This window comes from Asparagus officinalis, chromosome 2 (genome assembly GCF_001876935.1).
Source record: "Asparagus officinalis chromosome 2, Aspof.V1, whole genome shotgun sequence".
Classification (NCBI taxonomy): Eukaryota; Viridiplantae; Streptophyta; class Magnoliopsida; order Asparagales; family Asparagaceae; genus Asparagus; species Asparagus officinalis.
Window position 1 is genome coordinate 84,653,284 of NC_033795.1, and position 26,117 is coordinate 84,679,400.

Below are 26,117 nucleotides of genomic sequence, written 5' to 3' on the forward strand. Positions count from 1 at the left end.
GATTTCATGGGTTATAACCCATTGTTCGAATTTCACAAGTTCATGAGCTATAGGCGACAATTTTTTCCCAATTTCGATGGTTTCGTTCGATGGCAAATCACTTGGTGGAGTCAAATATCATGATTTTCATGAGCTATAACCCACGAATTTGTCCATTTACGCCCCTTTTTGAACCGGAGCAGACAATTAGGTGGAGTACATTTTTCACGATTTCGTGAGCCATAACCCATGATTTTTCACACATTTTGTTAGTTTCGGTTCGTTTCCACCCGACGCAAGAAATCTATTCCAAAATCAAAACCAACGGTTTCATTTACTGTAACCTGTGAATTTTGACCATATTCTTTTGTTTCGGTCGGGTTTTGGAAATGTCAAAACCGACGATTTCATGAGATATTGTACGTACGATTTCTGACCATTTTCGTGTATTCGACGCCCGTGTCAAAATATCTCTGTCGAATTCAAAACAGATGATTTCATGAGCTATAACATGTGATTATTGAAACCCTTCTTGTGTGTTTGGGTCTGACAGAAAATAATTAGGAGGAGTTCAAATATAGCAATTTTCATGGGTTATAAACCATGGTTTTTCGATTGCTTCAGTTCGTTTTGACCCGGGCGCGATTTCATAGGTTATGACCTGTTGTTCGAATTTCATGAGTTCATGAGCTATAGGCAATGATTTTTTTCCTAACTTTGATGGTTTCATCCGTTGGGCAAATGACTCGGTGGAGTCAAATTTCATGATTTTTGAAGCTATAACCCGCAAAATTTATCCATTTTCGCACCTTTTCGGCCTGGTGTTGACAATTAAGTGGAGTGTATATTTCGTGATTTCATGAACTATAACCCATGATTTTTCACTCAATTTGTCAGATTCGGTCCGTTTTGACCCTGCGCCAGAAATATTTGCAGAATTCAAAGTGGACAATTTTAAGAGCTGTAACAAATGAATTATGACCATTTTCTTCTGTTTCAGCTGAGTGTCGGAAATGTCAAAACCGATGATTTCATGAGCTATTGTCCGTATGATTTTTGACCATTTTGGTTAGTTCGACGTCCCGTATCAAAATACCTTTACCGAATTCAAAACTGATGATTTCATGAGCTATAACACGGGATTATTGACCCTTCTCGTGCGTTTGGGCTTGGCAGTGAATAATTAGGCGGAGTTCAAATATCGTGGTTTCGTGGATTATAAACCATGTTTTCTGACCATTTTGGTCTGTTTCGACCCAGTACGATTTCATGGGTTATAACCCATTGTTCGAATTTCACGATTTCATGATCAATAGGCAACGATTTTTGCGTAACGTTGACGGTTTTGTCCGACAACAAATGACTCGGTAGAGTCAAATTTCACGATTCCGTGAGCTACCCATGAAATTTGTCCATTTACGCTCCTTTTCGACTTGGTGAAGACAATTAGGCGATGTGCATATTTTACAATTTCGTGACCTATTTTGTCAGTTTCGGTCCATTTCGACCCGGTGCTAGAAATCTTTGCTGAATTTAAAACCGACGATTTCATGAGCTGTAACTCATGAATTTTGACCATTTTCTTCTATTTCGACCGTGTGTCCGAAATGTCAAAACTGACGATTTCATGAGCTATATTCCGTACAATTTCTGACCATTTTGGTCTATTCGACGCCTCGTGTCAAAATATCTTTGCCGAATTCAAAACAAATAATTTCATAAGCTATAACACATGATTATTGAAACCCGTCCCGTGCGTTGGGGTCCGGCAGAAAGTAATTCTGCGGAGTTCAAATATCGTGATTTCATGGGTTATAAACAATGGTTCTTCGATCGCTTCGGTCCATTTCGACCCGGGCGTGCTTTTATGGTTTATAACCCATTGTTCAAATTTCACAAGTTCATGAGCTATAGGCAACGATTTTCCCCAACTTCGATGGTTTCATCCGACGACAAATAACTCGGCGGAGTAAAATTTTACGATTTTGTGAGCTATAACCCACAAAATTTGTCCATTTATACCCCTTTTTGGCCCGATGGAAACAATTAGGTGGAGTTCATATTTTGCAGTTTTTTAAGCTATAACCCATGGTTTTTGACACATTTTGTCAGTTTCGATTTGTTTTGACCCGGTGCCAGTAATCTTTGCCGAATCCAAAACTGACGATTTCATGAGCTGTAACCCATGAATTTTGACCATTTTCTTCTATTTCGGCCGGGTGTCAGAAATATCAAAACCGACGATTTCATGAGCTGTTTTCTATTCGATTTCTGACCATTTTTGGTCTGTTCGACACCCCGTGTCAAAATATCTTTGTCGAATTCAAAACCGATGATTTCATGATCTATAAAACGTGATTATTGACCCATCTCGTGCATTTGGTCCCGACAGCAAATAATTAGGCGGAGTTCAAATATCGTGAATTCATGGGTTATAACACATGGTTTTCTGATCGCTTTTGTCCGTTTCGACCATGAAGAAATTTCATGGGCTATAACCCATTGTTCAAATTTCAGGAGTTCCTAAGCTATGGGCAACGATTTTTCCCCAACTTCGACGGTTTCACCCTATGGAAAATGACTCAGCGGAGTAAAATTTCATAATTTAGTGAGCTATAACCCACAAAATTTGTCCATTTACACCCCTTTTCGGCCTGATGAAAACAATTAGCAGTAGTGCATATTTCGTGATTTCGTGAGCTATAACCCATGGTTTCTGACACATTTTGTCAGTTTCGATTTGTTTCAACTCGACGCCAAGAATCTATGCTGAATTAAAAACCGACGATTTCATGAGATGTAACCCGTGAATTTTGACCATTTTCTTTTGTTTTGGCCGGGTGTTAGAAATGTCAAAATCGACGATTTCATATGCTATTGTCCGTATGATTTCTGACCATTTTGGTCTGTTCGACACCCCAAGTAAAAATATCTTTGCCGAATTCAAAACCAATGATTTCATGAGCTATAAAATGTTATTATTGACCCATCTCGTGCATTTGGGCCTAACTACAAATAATTAGGCGGAGTTCAAATATCACGATTTCATGGGTTATGACCCATGGTTTTCCGACCGCTTCGGTCTGTTTCAACCCTAGCGTGATTTCATGTATTATAACCCATTGTTCGAATTTCACAAGTTCATGAGCTATAGGCAACGATTTCCCCCAACTTTGACGGTTTCGTTCGATGGCAAATCACTCGGCGGAGTAAAATTTTACGATTTTGTGAGCTATAACCCACAAAATTTGTCCATTTATACCCCTTTTTGGCCCGATGGAAACAATTAGGTGGAGTTCATATTTTGCAGTTTTTTAAGCTATAACCCATGGTTTTTGACACATTTTGTCAGTTTCGATTTGTTTTGACCCGGTGCCAGTAATCTTTGCCGAATCCAAAACTGACGATTTCATGAGCTGTAACCCATGAATTTTGACCATTTTCTTCTATTTCGGCCGGGTGTCGAAAATGTCGAAGCAGACGATTTCATGAGTTGTTGTCCATACGATTTCTAACCATTTTGGTCTGTTCGACGTCCCGTGTAAAAATATCTTTGCCGAATTCTAAATCGATGATTTCATTAGCTATAACACGTCATTATTAACCCATCTCTTGCGTTTGGGCCCAACAACAAATAATTAGGCAGAGTTCAAATATCGTGATTTCATTGGTAATAACCCATGGTTTTCTGACCGCTTCGGTCTGTTTTAACCTAGGCGTGATTTCATGTGTTATAACCCATTGTTGAATTTCACGAGTTCGTGAGCTATGGGCAACGATTTTCCCCAACTTCAACGGTTTCATCCAACGACAAATGACTCGACGGAGTTTCATGATTTCGTGAGTTATAACCCACGAAATTTTCCATTTCCACCCCTTTTCGGCCAGGTGCAAATTTCGCGGTTTTGTGAGCTATAATCCATGGTTCTGACACATTTCGTTAGTTTTGGTCCGTTTCTACTCGGCGCCAGAAATCTTTGTCGAATTCAATACCGACGATTTCATGAGCTGTAACCCATGAATTTTTACCATTTTCTTCTGTTTTGATCAGGTGTCAGAAATGTCAAAACCGACGATTTCTTGAGTTGTTGTCCGTATGATTTCTGACCTTCTTGGTCTATTCGACATCCCATGTTAAAATATCTTTGCCGAATTCAAAGTCGATGATTTCATGAGCTATAACACGTGATTATTGACCCATCTCGTGCATTTGGTCCCGACAACAAATAATTAGGTGGAGTTTAAATATCGCGATTTCATGGGTTATAACCCTTGGTTTTCTGATCGCTTTTGTCCGTTTCGACCAGGGAGCAATTTCATGGGTTATAACCCTTTGTTCAAATTTCACGATTTCCTGAGCTATAGGCAACGATTTTTTCACAACTTCGATATTTTCATCCTACGGCAAATGACTCGACGGAGTAAAATTTCATAATTTTGTGAGCTACCCACAAAATTTGTCCATTTACACCCCTTTTTGGCCTGATGGAACAATTAGGCGGAATGCATATAACGCGATTTCGTGAGCTACAACCCATGGTTTCTGACACATTTTGTCAGTTTCGATTTGTTTCAACTCGGCACTAGAAATCTTTGTTGAATTCAAAATCGACGATTTCATGAGGTGTAACCCGTGAATTTTGACCATTTTCTTCTGTTTCGGCCGAGTGTCGGAAATGTCAAAACCAACGATTTCATAAGCAATTATCTGTATGATTTCTGACCATTTTTTCCTGTTCGATGCCCTGTTTAAAAAATATCTTTGCCGAATTCAAAACTGATGATTTCATGAGCTAAACACTTTATTATTGACCTATCTCGTGTGTTTGGGCCCTACAACAAATAATTAGGCGGAGTTTAAATATCACGATTTCATGGGTTATAACCCACGATTTTCCGACCGCTTTGGTCCATTTCATCCCTGGCGTGATTTCATGAGTTCGTGAGTTATAACCCACGAAATTTGTCCATTTCCATCCCTTTTCGACCAAGTGCAAACAATAGGCGGAGTGCATATTTCCCAATTTCGTGAGCTATAACCCATGTTTTTTGACACATTTCGTCAGTTTTGGTCCGTTTCAACTCGGAGCCAGAAATCTTTGCCGAATTCAATACTGACGATTTCATGAGCTGTAACTCGTGAATTTTGACCATTTTCATCTGCTTCGGCTAGGTGTCAGAAATGTTAAAACTAACGATTTCAAGAACTATTGTCCGTACAATTTCAGACCATTTTGGTCTGTTCGACACCCCGTGTCAAAATATATTTGCCGAATTCAAAACCGATGATTTCACGAGCTATAAGACGTGATTATTGACCCATCTCGTGCATTTGGTCCTAACATCAAATAATTAGGCAGAGTTTAAATATCGCGATTTAATGGGTTATAACCTATGGTTTTCTGATCGCTTCCGTCCATTTCGATCAGGGAGCAATTTCATGGGTTATAACCCTTTGTTCAAATTTCACGAGTTCCTGAGCTGTAGGTAATGATTTTTACCTAACTTCGACGGTTTCATCCGACGTCAAATGACTTGGCGGAGTAAAATTTCATAATTTCGTGAGCTGTAACCCACGAAATTTGTCCATTTACACCCCTTTTCGACCAAATGGAAACAATTAAGCGCAGTGCATATTTTACGATTTCGTGAGCTATAACCCACGGTTTCTGACACATTTTGTTAATTTCGATTAGTTTCAACCTTGTGCCAAAAATCTTTGCTGAAGTCAAAACTGACGATTTCATGAGTTGTAACCCGTGAATTTTGGTCATTTTCTTCTGTTTTGGTCGGGTGTTGGAAATGCCAAAACCGATGATTTCATAAGCTATTATCCGTACGATTCTGACCATTTTGGTCTGTTCGACGCCCTATTTAAACTATCTTTGCCAAATTCAAAACTAATGATTTCATGAGCTATAACATGGTGATTATTGATCCATCTCGTGTGTTTGGGCCCGACACCAAATAATTAGGCGGAGTTCAAATATCACTATTTCATGGGTTACAACTCATGGTTTTCTGACTGCTTCGGTCTGTTTCAACCCTGGCGGGATTTCATGTATTATAACCCATTGTTTGAATTTCACGAGTTCGTGAGCTATACGCAACGATTTCCAGCAATTTCAACGGTTTCGTTCAACGGCAAATGACTCGGCGGAGTTTCACGATTTCGTGAGCTATAACCCACGAAATTTGTCGATTTCCAATCCTTTTTGGCCTGGTACAAACAATTAGGTAGAGTGCATATTTTGTAATTTCGTGAGCTATAACCCATGGTTTCTGACACATTTAGTCAGTTTTCGTCTGACGATTTCATGAGTTGTAACCCATGAATTTTAACCATTTTCTTCTGTTTCAGCCGGTTGTCCAAAATGTCAAAACCGGTAATTTTATGAGCTATTGTCTGTATGATTTTTGACCATTTTGGTATGTTGGACGCCCCGTGTAAAAACTGCTTTGCCGAATTCAAAACTGATGATTTCACGAGCTATAACACGTGATTATTAACCCATCTCATGCGTTTTGGGGCCGAAAAAAATAATTAGGCGGAGTTCAAATATCGTGATTTCATGGGTTATAACCCATGGTTTTCCGACCGTTTTGGTCTGTTTCAACCCGGGCATCATTTCATGGGTTATAACCCATTATTCAAATTTCACAAGTTCATGAGCTATAGGCAACGATTTTCCCCAACTTCGATGGTTTCATCCGACGACAAATAACTCGGCGGAGTAAAATTTTACGATTTTGTGAGCTATAACCCACAAAATTTGTCCATTATACCCCTTTTCGTCCCGATGGAAACAATTAGGCGGACTACATATTTTGCAATTTTATGAGCTATAACCCATGGTTTCTGACACATTTTGTCAGTTTTGGTTTGTTTTGACCCGACGCCAGAAATCTTTGCTGAATCTAAAACTGACGATTTCATGAGTTGTAACCCATGAATCTTGACCATTTTCTTCTGTTTCAGCCGGGTGTCAGGAATGTCGAAACAGATGATTTCATGAGTTGTTGTCCATATGATTTCTGACCATTTTGGTCTGTTCACGCCCCCGTGTAAAAATAACTTTGCCGAATTCAAAACTGATGATTTCATGAGCTATAACACGTGATTATTGACCCATCTCGTGCGTTTGGGCCCAACAACAAATAATTAGGCGGAGTTCAAATATCACGATTTCTTGAGTTATAACCCAAGGTTTTCCGACCGCTTCGGTCCGTTTCAACCTAGGTGTGATTTTAAGTGTTATAACCTATTGTTGGAATTTCACGAGTTTGTGAGCTATAGGCAACGATTTTTCCCCAACTTCGACGGTTTCGTCCAACGGCAAATGACTCTGTGGAGTTTCACAATTTCGTGAGTTATAACCCACGAAAATTTTCCATTTCCACCTCTTTTCGGCATGGTGCAAACAATTAGGCGGAGTGCATATTTCGCGATTTCGTGAGCTATAACCCATGGTTTCTGACACATTTCGTCAGTGTCAATCCGTTTCGACTCGGCGCCAGAAATCTTTGCTGAATTCAATATCATCGATTTCATGAGCTGTAACCTATGATTTTTGACCATTTTCTTTAGTTTCGGCCGGGTGTCAGAAATGTCAAAACCGACGATTTCATAAGCTGTTGTTCGTACAATTTCTGACAATTTTGGTCTGTTCGACACCCCATGTCAAAATATCTTTGCCTAATTCAAAACCGATGATTTCACGAGCTTTAACATGTGATTATTGACCCATCTCGTGCATTTGGTCCCGACAGCAAATAATTAGGTGCAAATATCGTGATTTTATAGGTTATAATCCATGGTTTTCTGATCGCTTTTATCCGTTCCGACCAGGGAGCAATTTCATGGTTTATAACCTATTGTTCAAATTTCACGAGTTCCTGAGCTATAGGCAACAAATTTTCCCCAACTTCGACGGTTTCATTCAAGGTCAAATGACTCGGCGGAGAAAAATTTCACAATTTCGTGAGCTATAACCCACGAAATTTGTCCATTTACACCCCTTTTTGGCCCGATGAAAACAATTAGCCGGATGGCATATTTCACAATTTCGTGATCTATAACCCACACATTTTGTCACTTTCGATTTGTTTAAACCCGGCGCCAGAAATCTTTGCTGAATTCAAAATCGACGATTTCATGACCTGTATTCCGTGAATTTTGACCATTTTCTTCTGTTTCGACCGGGTGTCGGAAATGTCGAAATCGACGATTTCATAAGCTATTGTCCGTATGATTTCTGACCATTTTGGTCTGTTTGATGTCCCATGTAAAAATATCTTTACCGAATTCTAAACCGATGATTTCATGACCTATAACACGTGATTATTGACCCATCTCGTGCGTTTGGGCCCAACAACAAATAATTAGGCGGAGTTCAAATATCACGATTTCATGGGTTATAACCCATGGTTTTCCGACCGCTTCAGTCAATTTCAACCCTGGCATGATTTCATGTATTATAACCTATTGTTCGAATTTCACGAGTTCGTGAGTTATAGGCAACGATTTTCACCAACTTTGACGGTTTCGTCCGACGGCAAATGACTCGGCGGAGTTTCATGATTTCGTGAGCTATAACCCAAGAAATTTGTCCATTTCTACCCCTTTTCAGGCCGGCACAAACAATTAGGCAGAGTGCATATTTTGCAATTTCGTGAGCTATAACCTATGGTTACTGACACATTTCGTCTGTTTCGGTCCATTTTGACTCGACGCCAGAAATCTTTGCCGAATTCAATACTGATGATTTCATGAGTTGTAACCCAAGAATTTTGACCATTTTCTTCTGTTTGGTTCGGGTGTCCGAAATGTCAAAACCGACGATTTCATGAGCTGTTGTCCGTATGATTTCTGACCATTTTGGTCTGTTCGATGCCCCGTGTAAAAATATCTTTGCCGAATTCAAAACTGATGATTTCATGAGCTATAACACGTGATTATTGACCCATCTCATGCGTTTGGAACCGACAGAAAATAATTAGGCGGAGTTCAAATATCGTGATTTTAAGGGTTATATAACCCATGGTTTTCTGACTGTTTCGTTGTGTTTCAACCCAGGCGTGATTTCATGGGTTATAACCCATTGTTCGAATTTCACAAGTTATGAGCTATAGGCAACAATTTTTCCCCAACTTCGACGATTTCATCCGACGACAAATGACTCGGCAGAGTAAAACTTCATGATTTTGTAAGCTATAACCCACCAAATTTGTCCATTTACACCCCTTTTCGGCCCGATGGAAACAATTAGGCGAAGTGCATAATTTGCAATTTTGTGAGCTATAACCTATGATTTCTGACACATTTTGTCAGTTTCAGTTTGTTTTGACCCGGCACCAGAAATCTTTACCGAATCCAAAACCGACGATTTCATGAGCTGTAACCCATGAATTTTGACCATTTTCTTCTGTTTTGGCTGAATGTTAGAAATGTCAAAACTGACGATTTAATTTGTTGTTGTCCATATGATTTCTGACCATTTTGGTTTGTTTGACGTCCCGTGTAAAAATAACTTTGTCGAATTAAAAATCGATGATTTTATGAGCTATAACACGTGATTATTGACCCATCTCGTGCGTTTGGGCCCGACAACAAATAATTAGGCGGAGTTCAAATATTACGATTTCATGGGTTATAACCCATGGTTTTCCGTCCGCTTCGGTCCGTTTCAACCATGGCGTGATTTCATGTGTTATAACCCATTGTTCGAATTTCACTAGTTAGTGAGCTATAGGTAACAATTTTTCCCCAACTTTGACGGTTTCGTCCAAAGGCAAATGACTCGGCGAAGTTTCACGATTTCGTGAGCTATATAACCCACGAAATTTGTCCATTTCCACCCCTTTTTGGCCTGGAGCAAACAATTAGGCAGAGTGCATATTTCGTGATTTTGTGAGCTATAACCTATGGTTTCTGACACATTTCATCAGTTTCGGTCCGTTTTGACTCGGCGCTAGAAATCTTTGACGAATTCAATACCGACGATTTCATGAGCTGTAACCCGTCAATTTTGACCATTTTCTTCTGTTTCTACCGGGTGTCAGAAATATCAAAACCGATGATTTCACGAGCAGTTTTTCGTAAGATTTCTTACCATTTTGGTTTGTTCGACACGCCGTGTCAAAATATCTTTGCGAAATTCAAAACCGATGATTTCACGAGCTATAACACGTAATTATTGACCCATCTCGTGCATTTGGTCCTGACAGCAAATAATTAGGCGGAGTTCAAATATTGCAATTTCATGGGTTATATAACCCATGGTTTTCTGATTACTTCTTTCCATTTCGACCAGGGAGCAATTTTATGGGTTATATACCCATTGTTCAAATTTCATGAGTTTCTGAGCTATAGGCAAAGATTTTTCCTAAACTTGGACAGTTTCATCCGATGGCAAATGACTCGACGGAGTAAAATTTCACAATTTCGTAAGCAATAACCCACGAAATTTGTCCATTTACACCCCTTTTCGGCCTGATGAAAACAATTAGTAGGAGTGCATATTTCACGATTTAGTGAGCTATAAACCATGGTTTCTCACACATTTTGTCAGTTTTGATTTGTTTCAACCCGGCGCAAAGAATCTTTGCTGAATTCAAAACCGACGATTTCATAAGCTGTAACCCGTGAATTTTGACCATTTTCTTCTGTTTCGGTCGGGTGTTAGAAATGTCAAAATCGATGATTTCATATGCTATTGTCCGTACGATTTCAGACCATGTTGGTCTGTTCGACGCCCCAAGTAAATATATCTTTGCCAAATTCAAAACCGATTATTTCATGAGCTATAACACGTTATTATTGACCCATCTCGTGCATTTGGGCCCAACTACAAATAATTAGGCGGAGTTCAAATAACGCGATTTCATGGGTTATAACCAAGATTTCATGAGCTATAACACGTTATTATTGACCCATCTCGTGCATTTGGGCCCAACTACAAATAATTAGGCGGAGTTCAAATATCGCGATTTCATGGGTTATAACCCATGGTATTCCGACCGCTTCGGTCCGTTTCAAACCTGGCATGATTTCATGTATTATAACCCATTGTTCGAATTTCACGAGTTAGTGAAATATAGGAAACAATTTTACCCAACTTCAACGGTTTCGTCCGACGACAAATGACTCGGAGGAGTTTCACGATTTCGTGAGCTATAACCCAAGAAATTTGTCCATTTCCACCCTATTTCGGCCCGACACAAACAATTAGGCGGAGTGCATATTTCGCAATTTTGTGAGCTATAACCAATGGTTTCTGACACATTTTGTCAGTTTCGATCTGTTTCAACTCGACGCCAGAAATCTTTACCGAATTCAATACCTACGATTTCATGAGTTGTAACCCGTGAATTTTGACCATTTTCTTCAATTTTAGCTGGGTGTCTGAATTGTCAAAACCGGCGATTTTTATGAGATATTGTTTGTACGATTTCTGACCATTTTGGTATATTCGATGCCTCATGTAAAAATAGCTTTGCCGAATTCAAAACCGATGATGTCACGATCTATAACACGTGATTATTGACCCAGCTCGTGCGTTAGGGCCGACAGAAAATAATTAGGCAGAGTTCAAATATCGCGATTTCATGGGTTATACCCCATGGTTTTCCAACCGTTTGGTCTGTTTCAACCCGGGCATAATTTCATGGGTTATAACCCATTGTTCGAATTTCACAAGTTCCCGAGCTACATGCAACAAATTTTCCCCAACTTCGACGGTTTTGTCCGACGGCAAATGACTCAACGGTGTAAAATTTCACGATTTCGTGAGCTATAACCCACAAAGTTTGTCCATTTACACCCGTTTTTGGCCCGATGGAAACAATTAGGTGAAGTGCATATTTCAGAATTTTGTGAGCTATAACTCATGATTTCATGAGCTATAACATGTGATTATTGACCCATCTTGTGCGTTTGGGCCCAACAACAAATAATTAGGTGGAGTTCAAATATGGCGATTTCTTGAGTTATAACCCAAGGTTTTCCGACCGCTTCGGTCCGTTTCAACCTAGGTGTGATTTCAAGTGTTATAACCTATTGTTGGAATTTCACGAGTTCGTGAGCTATAGGCAACAATTTTTCCCCAACTTCGACGGTTTCGTCCAACGGCAAATGACTCTGTGGAGTTTCACAATTTCGTGAGTTATATCCCACGAAAATTTTCCATTTCCGCCCCTTTTTGGCATGGTGCAAACAATTAGGCAGAGTGCATATTTCGCGATTTTGTGAGCTATAACCCATGGTTTCTGACACATTTCGTCAGTGTCAATCCGTTTCGACTAGGCGCCAGAAATCTTTGCCGAATTCAATATCGACGATTTCATGAGCTGTAACCTATGATTTTCGACCATTTTCTTTAGTTTCGGCCGGGTGTCAGAAATGTCAAAACCGACGATTTCATAAGCTGTTGTTCGTACAATTTCTGTTAATTTTGGTCTGTTCGACACCCCGTGTCAAAATATCTTTGCCTAATTCAAAACCGATGATTTCACGAGCTTTAACATGTGATTATTGACCCATCTCGTGCATTTGGTCCCGACTGCAAATAATTAGGTGCAAATATCGTGATTTTATAGGTTATAACCCATGGTTTTCTGATCGCTTTTATCTGTTTCGACCAGGGAGCAATTTCATGGGTTATAACCTATTGTTCAAATTTCACGAGTTCCTGAGCTATAGGGAACGAACTTTCCCCAACTTCGACGGTTTCATTCAAGGTTAAATGACTCATGAGCTATAACCCACCAAATTTGTCCATTTACACCCCTTTTCGGCCCGATGAAAACAATTAGCCGGATTGCATATTTCACGATTTCGTGAGCTATAACCCACACATTTTGTCACTTTCAATTTGTTTAAACCCGGCGCCAGCAATCTTTGCTGAATTCAAAATCGACGATTTCATGAGCTGTATTCCGTGAATTTTGACCATTTTCGTCTGTTTCGACCAGGTGTCGGAAATGTCAAAATCGACGATTTCATAAGCTATTGTCCGTATGATTTTTGATTATTTTGGTCTGTTCGACGCCCCACGTAAAAATATCTTTACCGAATTCTAAACCGATGATTTCATGAGCTATAACACGTGATTATTGACCCATCTCGTGCGTTTGGGCCCAACAACAAATAATTGGGCGGAGTTCAAATATCGCGATTTCATGGGTTATAACCCATGGTTTTCTGACCGCTTCAGTCCATTTCAACCCTGGTATGATTTCATGTATTATAACCTATTGTTCAAATTTCACGAGTTCGTGAGTTATAGGCAACGATTTTCACCAACTTTGACGGTTTCGTCCGACGGCAAATGACTCGGCGGAGTTTCATGATTTCGTGAGCTATAACCCAAGAAATTTGTCCATTTCTACCCCTTTTCAGGCCGGCACAAACAATTAGGCAGAGTGCATATTTTGCAATTTCGTGAGTTATAACCCATGGTTACTGACACATTTCGTTTGTTTCGGTCCATTTTGACTCGACGCCAGAAATCTTTACCGAATTCAGTACTGATGATTTCATGAGTTGTAACCCAAGAATTTTGACCATTTTCTTCTGTTTTGTTCGGGTGTCTGAAATGTCAAAACCGACGATTTCATGAGCTGTTGTCCGTATGATTTCTGACCATTTTGGTCTGTTCGATGCCCCGTGTAAAAATATCTTTGCCGAATTCAAAACTGATGATTTCATGAGCTATAACACGTGATTATTGACCTATCTCGTGCGTTTGGAACCGACAGAAAATAATTAGGCAGAGTTCAAATATCGTGATTTTAAGGGTTATATAACCCATGGTTTTCTGACTGTTTCGTTGTGTTTCAACCTAGGCGTGATTTCATGGGTTATAACCCATTGTTCGAATTTCACAAGTTATGAGCTATAGGCAACAATTTTTCCCCAACTTCGACGATTTCATCCGACGACAAATGACTCGGCGGAGTAAAACTTCATGATTTTGTAAGCTATAACCCACCAAATTTGTCCATTTACACCCCTTTTCGGCCCGATGGAAACAATTAGGCGAAGTGCATAATTTGCAATTTTGTGAGCTATAACCCATGGTTTCTGACACATTTTGTCAGTTTCAGTTTGTTTTGACCCGGCACCAGAAATCTTTACCGAATCCAAAACCGACGATTTCATGAGCTGTAACCCATGAATTTTGACCATTTTCTTCTGTTTTGGCCGAGTGTTAGAAATGTCGAAACTGACGATTTAATTTTTTGTTGTCCATATGATTTCTGACCATTTTGGTTTGTTTGACGTCCCGTGTAAAAATAACTTTGTCGAATTAAAAACCGATGATTTCATGAGCTATAACACGTGATTATTAACCCATCTCGTGCGTTTGGGCCCGACAACAAATAGTTAGGCGGAGTTCAAATATTGCGATTTCATGGATTATAACCCATGGTTTTCCGTCCACTTCGGTCCGTTTCAACCCAGGCGTGATTTCATGTGTTATAACCCATTGTTCGAATTTCACTAGTTAGTAAGCTATAGGCAACAATTTTTCCCCAATTTTGACGGTTTCGTCCAAAGGAAAATGACTCGGCGGAGTTTCACGATTTCGTGAGCTATATAACCCACAAAATTTGTCCATTTCCACCCCTTTTCGGCCTGGAGCAAACAATTAGGCAGAGTGCATATTTCATGATTTTGTGAGCTATAACCTATGGTTTCTGACACATTTCGTCAGTTTCGGTCCGTTTCGACTCGGCACCAGAAATCTTTGACGAATTCAATACCGACGATTTCATGAGCTGTAACCCGTGAATTTTGATCATTTTCTTCTGTTTCTACCGGGTGTCAGAAATATCAAAACCGATGATTTCACGAGCAATTTTCCGTAAGATTTCTTACCATTTTGGTTTGTTCGACACGCCGCGTCAAAATATCTTTGCCAAATTCAAAACCGATGATTTCACGAGCTATAACACGTGATTATTGACCCTTCTTGTGCATTAGGTCCCGACAGCAAATAATTAGGTGGAGTTCAAATATCACGATTTCATGGATTATAACCCATGGTTTTCTGATCGCTTCTGTTCATTTCGATTAGGGAGCAATTTCGTGGGTTATAACCCATTGTTCAAATTTCATGAGTTCATGAGCTATAGGCAACAATTTTTCCCCAACTTCGGCAGTTTCATCCCACGACAAATGACTCGGCGGAGTAAAATTTCACAATTTCATTAGCTATAACCCATGGAATTTGTCCATCTACACCTCTTTTTGGTACGATGCAAATAATTAGGCGGAGTGCATATTTCGCGATTTCGTGAACTATAACCCATGGTTTCTGACACATTTTGTTAGTTTCGATCTGTTTCAACTCGGTACCAGAAATCTTTGCTGAATTCAAAACCAACGATTTCATGAGCTGTAACCTGTGAATTTTGACCATTTTCTTCTGTTTCGGCCGGGTGTCTAAAATATCGAAACCGACGATTTCATGAGCTGTTGTCCGTACGCTTTCTGACCATTTTGGTCAGTTCGACACCCCGTGTAAAAAATTTCTTTGTCGAATTCAAACCGATGATTTCACGAGCTATAACACGTGATTATTGACCCATCTCGTGCATTTGAGCCCAACAACAAATAATTAGGCAGAGTTCAAATATCGCGACTTCATGGGGTAATAACCCATGGTCTTCCAACCGCTTCGGTCCGTTTCAACCCAAGCGTGATTTCATGTATTATAACCCATTGTTCGAATTTCATAAGTTTGTGAGCTATAGGCAACAATTTTTTCCCAACTTCTACAGTTTCGTCCGACGGCAAATGACTTGACGGAGTAAAATTTCATGATTTTGTGAGCTATAACTCACAAATTTTTTTTATTTACAACCCTTTTCGTCCCGATGGAAACAATTAGGTGGAGTGCATATTTCACAATTTTGTGAGCTACAACCCATGGTTTCTGACACATTTTATCAGATTCCGTTTGTTTGGACCCGGTGCCAGAAATCTTTGCTGAATCCAAAACTGACGATTTCATGAGCTGTAACTCATGAATTTTGACCATTTTCTTCTATTTTGTTCGGGTGTCGAAAATGTCAAAACAGATGATTTCATGAGTTGTTGTCCATACGATTTCTGACCATTTTGGTCTGTTTGATGCCCCGTGTAAAAATATCTTTGCCGAATTCAAAGCTGATGATTTCATGAGGTATAACACGTGATTATTGACCCATCTCATGCGTTTGGGCCCAACAACAAATAATTAGGCGGATTTCAAATATCGTGGTTTCATGGGTTATAACCCATGGTTTTTTGACCGCTTCGGTCCGTTTCAACCCAGGCGTGATTTCATAAGTTATAGCCCATTGTTCGAATTTCTTGAGTTCATGAGCTATAGGCAACAATTTTCCCAAACTTCGACGGTTTCGTCCAACGGCAATTGACCCAGCGGAGTTTCACGATTTCGTGAGCTATAACCCACGAAATTTGTCCATATCCACCCCTTTTCGGCCCGGTGTAAAAAATTAGGCGCAATGCATATTTCACGATTTCGTGAGCTAACCTACGGTTTATGACACATTTCTTCAGTTTCGATCAGTTTCGACTCGGCGCCATAAATCTTAGCCGAATTTAATACGGACAATTTCATGAGCTGTAACCCACAAATTTTGACCATTTTCTTCTGTTTCGGCCTGGAGTCTAAAATGTCGAAACCGACGATTTCACGAGCTGTTGTACGTACGATTTCTGACCATTTTGGTCTGTTCGACACCCCGTGTCAAAATATCTTTGCCGAATTCAAAACCAATGATTTCACAAGCTATAACACGTGATTATTGACCCATCTCGTGCATTTGGTCCCGACAACAAATAATTAGGTGGAGTTTAAATATCGCGATTTCATGGGTTATAACCCTTGGTTTTCTGATCGCTTTTGTCCGTTTCGACCAGGGAGCAATTTCATGGGTTATAACCCTTTGTTCAAATTTCACGATTTCCTGAGCTATAGGCAACGATTTTTTCACAACTTCGATATTTTCATCCTACGGCAAATGACTCGACGGAGTAAAATTTCATAATTTTGTGAGCTACCCACAAAATTTGTCCATTTACACCCCTTTTTGGCCTGATGGAACAATTAGGCGGAATGCATATAACGCGATTTCGTGAGCTATAACCCATGGTTTCTGACACATTTTGTCAGTTTCGATTTGTTTCAACTTGGCGCTAGAAATCTTTGCTGAATTCAAAATCGACGATTTCATGAGGTGTAACCCGTGAATTTTGACCATTTTCTTCTGTTTTGGCCGAGTGTCAGAAATGTCAAAACCGACGATTTCATAAGCAATTTTCCGTATGATTTCTGACCATTTTGGTCTGTTTGATGCCCTGTTTAAAAATATCTTTGCCGAATTCAAAACTGATGATTTCATGAGCTATAACACGTGATTATTGACCTATCTCGTGTGTTTCGGCCCTACAACAAAGAATTAGGAGGAGTTTAAATATCACGATTTCATGGGTTATAACCCGCGATTTTCCGACCGCTTTGGTCCATTTCATCCCTGGCGTGATTTCATGAGTTCGTGAGCTATAGGCAACGATTTTCCCCAACTTCGACGGTTTCGTCCGACGACAAATGACTCGACAGAGTAAAATTTTACGATTTCGTGAGTTATAACCCATGAAAATTGTCCATTTATACCTCTTTTCGGCCCGCTGGAAACAATTAGGCGAAATGCATATTTCGCAATTTTTTAAGCGATAACCCATGGTTTCTGACACATTTTGTCAGTTTTGGTTTGTTTTGACCCGGTGCCAGAAATCTTTGCCGAATCTAAAACCGACAATTTCATGAGCTGTAACCCATGAATTTTGACCATTTTTTTTTGTTTTGGCCTGGAGTCAAAAATGTCAAAACAGACGATTTCATGAGTTGTTTTCCATACGATTTCTGACCATTTTGGTCCATTCGACGCCGCCTATAAAAATATCTTTGCCGAATTCAAAACCGATGATTTCATGAGCTATAACACGTGATTATTGACCCATCTCATGTTTTTGGGCCCAACAAAAAATAATTAGGCGGATTTCAAATATCGCAATTTCATGGGTTATAACCCATGGTTTTCCGACCGCTTCGGTCCGTTTCAACCCAGGCGTGATTTCACGTGTTATAACCTATTGTAAGAATTTCATGAGTTCATGAGTTATAGGCAACAAAGTTTCCTCAACTCCGACTGTTTCGTCCATCGGCAAATGACTCACCGGAGTAAAATTTCACGATTTCGTGAGCTATAATCCATATAATTTGTCCGTTTACACCCTTTTTGGCCCGATTGTAACAATTAGGCGAAGTGCATATTTCACAATTTGGTGAGCTATAACCTATGGTTTCTCACATATTTTGTCAGTTTTGGTTTGTTTTGACTCGGTGGAGTTTCACGATTTTGTGAGTTATAACCCACGAAATTTGTCCATTTCCATCCCTTTTCGACCAAGTGCAAACAATTGGCGGAGTGCATATTTCCCAATTTCGTGAGCTATAACCCATGTTTTCTGACACATTTCGTCAGTTTTGGTCCGTTTCAACTCGGCGCCAGAAATCTTTGCCAAATTTAATACTGACGATTTCATGAGCTGTAACTCGTGAATTTTGATCATTTTCTTCTGTTTCGGCTAGGTGTCAGAAGTGTCAAAACTGACGATTTTATGAACTATTGTCCGTACAATTTCAGACCATTTTGGTCTGTTCGACACCCCGTGTCAAAATATATTTGCCGAATTCAAAACCGATGATTTCACGAGCTATAACACGTGATTATTGACCCATCTCGTGCATTTGGTCCTAACAACAAATAATTAGGCGGAGTTCAAATATCACGATTTAATGGGTTATAACCCACGGTTTTCTGTTCGCTTCTGTCCATTTCGACCAGGGAGCAATTTCATGGGTTATAACCCTTTGTTCAAATTTCACGAGTTCCTGAGCTGTAGGTAATGATTTTTACCTAACTTCGACGGTTTCATCCGACGTCAAATGACTTGGCGGAGTAAAATTTCATAATTTCGTGAGCTGTAACCCACGAAATTTGTCCATTTACACCCCTTTTCGACCAAATGGAAACAATTAAGCGCAGTGCATATTTTACGATTTCGTGAGCTATAACCCACGGTTTCTGACACATTTTGTTAATTTCGATTAGTTTCAACCTTGTGCCAAAAATCTTTGCTGAAGTCAAAACTGACGATTTCATGAGTTGTAACCCGTGAATTTTGGTCATTTTCTTATGTTTCGGTCGGGTGTTGGAAATGCCAAAACCGATGATTTCATAAGCTATTATCCGTACGATTCTGACCATTTTGGTTTGTTCGACGCCCTATTTAAAATATCTTTGCCAAATTCAAAACTAATGATTTCATGAGCTATAACATGGTGATTATTGATCCATCTCGTGTGTTTGGGCCCGACACCAAATAATTAGGCGGAGTTCAAATATCACTATTTCATGGGTTACAACTCATGGTTTTCTGACCGCTTCGGTCTGTTTCAACCCTGGCGGGATTTCATGTATTATAACCCATTGTTTGAATTTCACGAGTTCGTGAGCTATACGCAACGATTTCCAGCAATTTCAACGGTTTCGTTCAACGGCAAATGACTCGGCGGAGTTTCACGATTTCGTGAGCTATAACCCACGAAATTTGTCGATTTCCAATCCTTTTTGGCCTGGTACAAACAATTAGGCAGAGTGCATATTTTGTAATTTTGTGAGCTATAACCCATGGTTTCTAACACATTTAGTCAGTTTCGGTCTGACGATTTCATGAGTTGTAACCCATGAATTTTAACCACTTTCTTATGTTTCAGTCGGTTGTCAAAAATGTCAAAACCGGTGATTTTATGAGCTATTGTCTGTATGATTTTTGACCATTTTGGTATGTTCGACGTCCCGTGTAAAAACAGCTTTGCCGAATTCAAAACTGATGATTTCATGAGCTATAACACGTGATTATTAACCTATCTCATGTGTTTTGGGGCCGGAAAAAAATAATTTGGCGGAGTTCAAATATCGTGATTTCATGGGTTATAACCCATGGTTTTCCGACCGTTTTGGTCTGTTTCAACCAGGGCGTCATTTCATGGGTTATAACCCATTATTCAAATTTCACAAGTTCATGAGCTATAGGCAACGATTTTCCCCAACTTCGATGGTTTCATCCGACGGCAAATAACTCGGCGGAGTAAAATTTCACGATTTTGTGAGCTATAACCCACAAATTTTGTCCATTATACCCCTTTTTGTCCCGATGGAAACAATTAGGTGGACTACATATTTTGCAATTTTATGAGCTATAACCCATGGTTTCAGACACATTTTGTCAGTTTTGGTTTGTTTTGACCCGACGCCAGAAATCTTTGCTGAATCCAAAACTGACGATTTCATGAGTTGTAACCCATGAATCTTGACCATTTTCTTCTATTTCAGCCGGGTGTCAGGAATGTCAAAACAGATGATTTCATGAGTTGTTGTCCATATGATTTTTGACCATTTTGGTCTGTTCATGCCCCCGTGTAAAAATATCTTTGCCAAATTCAAAACTAATGATTTTATGAGCTATAACATGTGATTATTGACCCATCTTGTGCGTTTGGGCCCAACAACAAATAATTAGGTGGAGTTCAAATATCGCGATTTCTTGAGTTATAACCCAAGGTTTTCCGACTGCTTCGGTCCGTTTCAACCTAGGTGTGATTTCAAGTGTTATAACCTATTGTTGGAATTTCACGAGTTCGTGAGCTATAGGCAACAATTTTTCCCCAACTTCGATGGTTTCGTCCAATGGCAAATGACTCTGTGGAGTTTCACAATTTCGTGAGTTATATCCCACGAAAATTTTCCATTTCCACCCCTTTTTGGCATGGTGCAAACAATTAGGCAGAGTGCATATTTCGCGATTTCGTGAGCTATAACCCATGGTTTCTGACACATTTCGTCAGTGTCAATCCGTTTCGACTCGGCGCCAGAAATCTTTGCCGAATTCAATATCGACGATTTCATGAGCTGTAACCTATGATTTTCGACCATTTTCTTTAGTTTCGGCCGGGTGTCAGAAATGTCAAAACCGACGATTTCATAAGCTGTTGTTCTTACAATTTCTGATAATTTTGGTCTGTTCGACACCCCGTGTCAAAATATCTTTGCCTAATTCAAAACCGATGATTTCACGAGCTTTAACATGTGATTATTGACCCATCTCGTGCATTTGGTCCCGACAGCAAATAATTAGGTGAAAATATCATGATTTTATAGGTTATAACCCATGGTTTTCTGATCGCTTTTATCTGTTTCGACCAGGGAGCAATTTCATGGGTTATAACCTATTGTTCAAATTTCACGAGTTCCTGAGCTATAGGCAACGAACTTTCCCCAACTTCGACGGTTTCATTCAAGGTCAAATGACTCATGAGCTATAACCCACCAAATTTGTCCATTTACACCCCTTTTCGGTCCGATGAAAACAATTAGCCGGATTGCATATTTCACGATTTCATGAGCTATAACCCACACATTTTGTCACTTTCGATTTGTTTAAACCCGGCGCCAGCAATCTTTGCTGAATTCAAAATCGACGATTTCATGAGCTGTATTCCGTGAATTTTGACCATTTTCTTCTGTTTCGACCAGGTGTCGGAAATGTCAAAATCGACGATTTCATAAGCTATTGTCCGTATGATTTTTGACCATTTTGGTCTGTTCGACGCCCCACGTAAAAATATCTTTACCGAATTCTAAACCGATGATTTCATGAGCTATAACACGTGATTATTGACCCATCTCGTGCGTTTGGGCCCAACAACAAATAATTGGGCGGAGTTCAAATATAGCGATTTCATGGGTTATAACCCATGGTTTTCTGACCGCTTCAGTCCATTTCAACCCTGGCATGATTTCATGTATTATAACCTATTGTTTGAATTTCACGAGTTCGTGAGTTATAGGCAACGATTTTCACCAACTTTGATGGTTTCGTCCGACGGCAAATGACTCGGCGGAGTTTCATGATTTCGTGAGCTATAACCCAAGAAATTTGTCCATTTCTACCCCTTTTCAGGCCGGCACAAACAATTAGGCAGAGTGCATATTTTGCAATTTCGTGAGCTATAACCCATGGTTACTGACACATTTCATTTGTTTCGGTCCATTTTGACTCGACGCCAGAAATCTTTGCCGAATTCAGTACTGATGATTTCATGAGTTGTAACCTAAGAATTTTGACCATCTTCTTCTGTTTTGTTCGGGTGTCCGAAATGTTAAAACCGACGATTTCATGAGCTGTTGTCCGTATGATTTCTGACCATTTTGGTCTGTTCGATGCCTCGTGTAAAAATATCTTTGCCGAATTCAAAACTGATGATTTCATGAGCTATAACACATGATTATTGACCCATCTCGTGCGTTTGGAACCGACAGAAAATAATTAGGCGGAGTTCAAATATCGTGATTTTAAGGGTTATATAACCCATGGTTTTCTGACTGTTTCGTTGTGTTTCAACCCAGGCGTGATTTCATGGGTTATAACCCATTGTTCGAATTTCACAAGTTATGAGCTATAGGCAACAATTTTTCCCCAACTTCGACGATTTCATCCGACGACAAATGACTCGGCGGAGTAAAACTTCATGATTTTGTAAGCTATAACCCACCAAATTTGTCCATTTACACCCCTTTTCGGCCCGATGGAAACAATTAGGTGAAGTGCATAATTTGCAATTTTGTGAGCTATAACCCATGGTTTCTGACACATTTTGTCAGTTTCAGTTTGTTTTGACCCGGCACCAGAAATCTTTACCAAATCCAAAACCGACGATTTCATGAGCCGTAACCCATAAATTTTGACCATTTTCTTCTGTTTTGGCAGAGTGTTAGAAATGTCGAAACTGACAATTTAATTTGTTGTTGTCCATATGATTTCTGACCATTTTGGTTTGTTTGACGTCCCGTGTAAAAATAACTTTGTCGAATTAAAAACCGATGATTTCATGAGCTATAACACGTGATTATTGACCCATCTCGTGCGTTTGGGCCCGACAACAAATAATTAGGCGGAGTTCAAATATTGTGATTTCATGGGTTATAACCCATGGTTTTCCGTCCGCTTCGGTCCGTTTCAACCCAGGCGTGATTTCATGTGTTATAACCCATTGTTCGAATTTCACTAGTTAGTGAGCTATAGGCAACAATTTTTCCCCAATTTTGACGGTTTCGTCCAAAGGAAAATGACTCGGCGGAGTTTCACGATTTCGTGAGCTATATAACCCACGAAATTTGTCCATTTCCACCCCTTTTCGGCCTGGAGCAAACAATTAGGCAGAGTGCATTTTTCGTGATTTTGTGAGCTATAACCTATGGTTTCTGACACATTTCGTCAGTTTCGGTCCGTTTCGACTCGGCGCCAGAAATCTTTGACGAATTCAATACCGACGATTTCATGAGCTGTAACCCGTGAATTTTGATCATTTTCTTCTGTTTCTACCGGGTGTCAGAAATATCAAAACCGATGATTTCACGAGCAGTTTTCCGTAAGATTTCTTACCATTTTGGTTTGTTCGACACGCCGTGTCAAAATATCTTTGCCAAATTCAAAACCGATGATTTCACGAGCTATAACACGTAATTATTGACCCATCTCGTGCTTTTGGTCCTGACAGCAAATAATTAGGCGGAGTTCAAATATTGTGATTTCATGGGTTATAACCCATGGTTTTCTGATTACTTCTTTCCATTTCGACCAGGGAGCAATTTCATGGGTTATAACCCATTGTTCAAATTTCATGAGTTTCTGAGCTATAGGCAAAGATTTTTCCTAAACTTGGACAGTTTCATCTGATGGCAAATGACTCGGCGGAGTAAAATTTCACAATTTCGTAAGCAATAACCCACGAAATTTGTCCATTTACACCCTTTTTCGGCTTGATGAAAACAATTAGTAGGAGCGCATATTTCACGATTTAGTGAGCTATAAACCATGGTTTCTGACACATTTTGTTAGTTTTGATTTGTTTCAACCCGGCGCAAAGAATCTTTGCTGAATTCAAAACCGGCGATTTCATAAGCTGTAACCCGTGAATTTTGACCATTTTCTTCTGTTTCGGCCGGGTGTTAGAAATGTCAAAATCGATGATTTCATATGCTATTGTCCGTACGATTTCAGACCATGTTGGACTGTTCGACGCCCCAAGTAAAAATATCTTTGCCAAATTCAAAACGGATGATTTCATGAGCTATAAACACGTTATTATTGACCATCTCGTGCAATTGGGCCAAACTACAAATAATTAGGCGGAGTTCAAATATCGCAATTTCATGGGTTATAACCCAGATTTCATGAGCTATAACACGTTATTATTGACCCATCTCGTGCATTTGGGCCCAACTACAAATAATTTGGCGGAGTTCAAATATCGTGATTTCATGGGTTATAACCCATGGTATTCCGACCACTTCGGTCCGTTTCAACCCTGGCATGATTTCATGTATTATAACCCATTGTTCGAATTCACGAGTTCGTGAAATATAGGAAACGATTTTACCCAACTTCAACAGTTTCATCTGACGACAAATGACTCGGAGGAGTTTCACGATTTCGTGAGCTATAACCCAAGAAATTTGTCCATTTCCACCCTTTTTCGGCACAGCACAAACAATTAGGCGGAGTGCATATTTCGCAATTTCGTGAGCTATAACCTATGGTTTCTGACACATTTCGTCAGTTTTGGTCTGTTTCAACTCGGTGCCAGAAATCTTTACTGAATTCAATACCTACGATTTCATGAGTTGTAACCCGTGAATTTTGACCATTTTCTTCAATTTTAGCTGGGTGTCTGAAATGTCGAAACCGACGATTTTATGAGATATTGTCTGTACGATTTCTGACCATTTTGGTCTGTTTGATGCCTCGTGTAAAAATAGCTTTGTCGAATTCAAAGCCGATGATGTCACGAGCTATAACACATGATTATTGACCTAGCTCGTGCGTTGGGGCCGACAGAAAATAATTAGGCAGAGTTCAAATATCGCGATTTCATGGGTTATACCCCATGGTTTTCCAAACGTTTTGGTCTGTTTCAACCCGGGCATGATTTCATGGGTTATAACCCATTGTTCGAATTTCACAAGTTCGCGAGCTATAGGCAACAAATTTTCCCCAACTTCGACGATTTTGTCCGACGGCAAATGACTCGGCGGTGTAAAATTTCACGATTTCGTGAGCTATAACCCACAAAGTTTGTCCATTTACACCCGTTTTTGGCCCAATGGAAACAATTAGGTGAAGTGCATATTTCAGAATTTTGTGAGCTATAACTCATGGTTTCTGACACATTTTTTCAGTTTTGGTTTTCTTCTATTTCGGCCGAGTGTCGGATATGTCAAAACAGACAATTTCATGAGTTGTTGTCCATACGATTTCTGACCATTTTGGTTTGTTCGACACCTCGTGTAAAAATATCTTAGCCGAATTCTAAACTGATGATTTCATGAGCTATAAACATGATTATTGACCCATCACGTTTGTTTGGGCACAACAACAAATAATTAGGCGGAGTTCAAATATCGCGATTTCATGGGTTATAACCCATGATTTTCGACCGCTTTGGTTCGTTTCAACCAAGTCGTGATTTCATGTGTTATAACCCATTGTTCAAATTTCACGAGTTCGTGAGCTATAGGCAACGATTTTTCCCTAACTTCGACCGTTTCCTCCAACGACAAAGGAATCGGCGGAGTTTCACGTTATCGTGTGCTATAACCCATGAAATTTGTCCATTTCCACCCGTTTTTCGCCTGGTGCAAACAATTAGGCGGAGTGCATATTTTGTGATTTCGTGAACTATAACCCATGGTTTCTGACACATTTCGTCAGTTTTGGTCCATTTCGACTCATCTCTAGAAATCTTTGCAGAATCCAATACAGATGATTTTGTGAGCTGTAACCCGCGAATTTTGGCCATTTTCTTATGTTTTGGCTGGGTGTCAGAAATGTCAAAACCGGCGATTTCATAAGCTGTTGTCCGTATGATTTCTAAGCATTTTGGTCTGTTCGATACCCCGTGTCAAAATATCTTTGCCGAATTCAAAACCGATGATTTCAT